At 41.7% G+C, this 4041-nt stretch overlaps 1 pseudogene; it reads left to right on the top strand.

The window, feature by feature from the left end:
- The first annotated feature begins 1236 nt into the window (after positions 1-1236).
- LOC137946583 (probable phospholipid-transporting ATPase 7) lies at positions 1237-3780 on the top strand (annotated as a pseudogene).
- Positions 3781-4041: the final 261 nt, after the last annotated feature.

Below are 4041 nucleotides of genomic sequence, written 5' to 3' on the forward strand. Positions count from 1 at the left end.
TATGCAGAAATTGTTTGAGCTCAACAATAGCACTAGATGAAGGACCAGTAAGGATCATATCATCCACATAAACCAACAAAGCAACAAAGGAGGAACCATGGCCTTTGGTGAAGAGAGAGTAATCAGATTTCAATTGGAAAAAGCCAAAATTGATCAAAACATGAGAAAATTTGGAATACCACTGCCGCGAAGCCTGTTTGAGACCATACAGTGACTTGTGAAGTTTGCAAACTAGTTTGCTGTGAGGGGAAGAGGACCCCTGTCGAAGATAACCAAGAGGGAGATCCATATAGATTTCTTCAAAAAGATCACCGTTTAAAAAGGCGTTGTTGACATGAAGCTGAGCTAGATGCCAATTATGAGAGGTAGCAAGAGCAAGAAGAACCTTCACAGTAACTAATTTGGCCACTGGAGAAAAAGTGTCAACAAAATCTAAACCTTCTTGTTGTGTGTAGCCTTTGGCTACCAAACGAGCCTTGTATCGCTCAAGAGAACCATCAGATTTAAGTTTGATTTTATATACCCATTTGCAACCAATGGTATGTTTATCAGGAGGCAGAGAAGTGACGGTCCAGGTGTTGTTGGCTTCCAGAGCTTTCAACTCGTCACGTATAGCTAACCTCCATACATGGCACTTCATTGCTTGGTGATAGTACTGAGGTTCAACCTGAGAAGATACACTGAGCGCAAACTGTCTATGCGAATCAAAAAGGGCATGGCAAGAGAGGTAGTTAGAGATCGGATAAGAGACAGAAAGAGATGGAGAAGAACCAGCAAGTAAATTGCAGTGATAATCCTGCGAGTAATGAGGTGGATGAGTCTTCCTAGTAGATTGTCGAAAATTAGAACTAGCAGATGAGGAAGGAACAAGCGCTGGAATATCAATAGGTGGAATATCATCAACTGGAGCATCAGAAATAGCTGGAGAATCAGGAATAGGGGAAAAATCAAGTTCTGGAAGGGAAGGAGCTTGTATGGAGGAGTGGGGCAGAACCAAATCAGGAAAGGAATCAGTAATTTGATCTGAACTGGCGATAGTATGAAAAGGGAAAATGTCCTCATGGAACACTGCATCTCTTGAAATAAAAACCTGTTTGGTCTCCACATCATAGAATTTATACCGCTCTGATACATCAAGATGGAAAAAATACATAATAATGAAATACATACAATACAGTGTAATGAAATAATAAAATAATAAATAGAAAAAAGGGTAAATGTTATTTATATTCTAATATGACCGTTCCTGATTGTACATCTCTGAGTGGGAGCTTGGGGATTCTGCAGGTGCTTCTTACCGATTCAAAGCTTCGTCATACCCAATCCATCTATGGTGTGGTTATTTTTAGTGGTCCAGATGCAAAAGTAGTCCAAAATTGCCCAAGCTCACCTTTTAAGAGAAGCTGCATAGAGAGAAAGATGGATAAAATTATCTCTGTTTCTCTTTACCATACTCATTTTGGTTCCTCTTGTCACTGCCATTGGGTCTTCTTTATACACAAAGTTTGAAATTGTGACTTGGTGGTATCTTCATCCGGTGAAAATGATCCCTTCTATACTCCACATAATCCCCTTTTGGCCGGAGGGCTACAGTTCATAAGGGAACTTATGCTTTATGGTTACGTGATTCCAATCTTTCTCTATGTCTCTATTGACATGGTCAAAGTATTACAAGTTATGCTCATCAATTGGGATGTACAACTGTTTGATGAAGAAACATTCAGCTCTGCTGGACCTAGAGCTTCAAACTTCACTGTAGAGCTAGGCCAGGTTGCGATGATCTTGTCTAACAAAACTCGAACACTCACTTGTAACCAAATGGAGTTCGGAAAGTGTAGCCTTGCAAGAGTTTCATATGGGGGTGAAGTCAGTGAAGTTGATTTAGATGCCTCACAACGAATGAAGATAGATTTGGAGAAATTCATGTTCAATAGTGACAGGTCAGCTCTTAGGAGTAGTCCAAGTTTTGATAATTTTGATTTCTCAGTAGCAGATAGTACTACCAAAAATAAAGCCCATGGTCACCATGTTTCGGCGTATCCTATCATTTCTGGTGGCAAGCTTCAGACGCATTTGCAGAATTAAAACCCAAGTAAGGGTTTCAACTTCGAGGATGATCGGCTGATGAATAATAATTGGGTCAAACGTGCCCGAACTTTTGAGATAGCAATGTTTCTCAGGGTTTTGGCCCTATGCCATACTGGAATACCTATTGAAGAAGATGACATAGGCAAATTGAAATATGACGCTGAGTCACCTGAAGAAGTAGCTTTCTTAATTGCTTCGCAGGAGTTTGGGTTCAAATTCTCTAAACGAACCCAATGTCCTGTCAGTTAGGGAACTTGATCCCAACAAGAATGAAGTTGAGAGGCAGTACAAGCTTCTCACTCTTTTGGCATTTAGTAGTTCCCATAAAAGGATTTTTGTCATAGTGGAGGATGAAGAAGGACAGATATTTCTCCTATGCAAAGGTGTTGACAGCATTATCCTTGATACGCTTGCGGAAAATGGCAAGTTATATCAGACACAAATCGTGGTACACCTATCTGATTATGCAGAAGATGGCTTAAGACCTTGGGCATTTGCATATAGACAACTTGATTCATCAGAATACCAAATCTGGAGCTCAATATTTGCAAAGGCCAAGACTATAGTTGGTTCCGAGAGAGAGAAAATAATGGAGAATGCATCTGAACTGATTGAGAAATATTTGATTCTCTTCAATGTGGCAGTAGTTGAAGACAACCTACAAAAAGGAGTTCCTGAATGCATAGACCGCCTCATTCAACCGGGCTTACAAATATGGTTACTCACTGGTGACACAAAGGAAACCGTTGTAAATCTTGGATTCGCTTGTCGTTTACTTCGACAAGATATGAAAATGTTCCATCTCCATTTGTGTAGAGGTCTTGAAAGAAGACATCTTACAAAAAATCCAAGCGTATCAAGCAACTTGGGATCCAACTGCCAGAAGCGCTCCTTTTGGTGATTTTCGTTTAAGGGACGATGGGGTGATATCACTTCCTGCATTTTCTCACAACGTACTCACTGAGAAGGTTCAGTTCGTTGTGCTTGCGCTTGATGGGGTCTGGGATGTTTTAAGCAGTGACAAGGTGGTGGAGATTGCATCAACGACACCACGCCGCTCTTCCGCTCCAAGGGTCCTAGTTGATGCAACTATTCCACAATGGCAACTCCACTTCCCCACCTCGCAGATAGGTGATTGAAAAAAAATGTTTTTTTTTTTTAGGAGGAACCTACAACTCATAGAGTGCACCAGGGGAGGATACATTTTGGTAGGCATACTCTACCTTCGAGCTCGAGGACAAGCTCGTTCTCCAGGAGGGGTGAGATGTTATGGACCAAATAGTGAGCCGAGTCAGGCTGAGACACCATGGCTGAGTCAATTACCCAGATTGAGTCAGTTAAGTAGTCATTTAGTTTATTTTCTGTTTCATGCTATTTGGGTTTAAATATGCCTCAGAGGCATTTTTGTAATTTTTGCCTAAACTCTTGTTGGCGTGAACTATTTGTATGCATCGTAAGGTAATGAATGGGGAATAAATTTCAATAGGTTAAACAGTAGATTAAACGAGGTCAGGTTCTCCCTCTCACGAGGCCTAAGGGGGAGCTCCTTCAAAAGCTTAAAATCTCACAGTGATCCTTCCTATTCATCATCTTCCTCCCTGTGTTAGATCCGGGCTTATCAACAATGTTAAACACCTAGCCAATACTACGCCAAAGACCGGCCTGTTAGGAGCGGAAGACATAAGTACTTAACCCCAGGACCATAACAGTACACCCCGCCTGCCCACGATGGCTAACACAGCAACGAGAGCCCAGGTCAAAGATCCCATAATCCCCCCCTTCGCTCTATGCCAGGGGCTGTTGATTCCCCTGTGTGTGCATGGACTCAAACGCGGGATGTAACGCCTGCTTTGATACCAAATGTTAAGCACCTAGCCAATACTACCCAAAAGACCGGCCTGTTAGGAGCGGAAGACATAGGTACTTAACCCCAAGACCATAACAATGTAATGT

Source organism: Aristolochia californica, unplaced genomic scaffold (genome assembly GCF_029961685.1).
Source record: "Aristolochia californica isolate CCGP_79_NKW_82.1479 unplaced genomic scaffold, dmAriCali1.0.hap1 SCAF_12, whole genome shotgun sequence".
Taxonomy (NCBI): domain Eukaryota; kingdom Viridiplantae; phylum Streptophyta; class Magnoliopsida; order Piperales; family Aristolochiaceae; genus Aristolochia; species Aristolochia californica.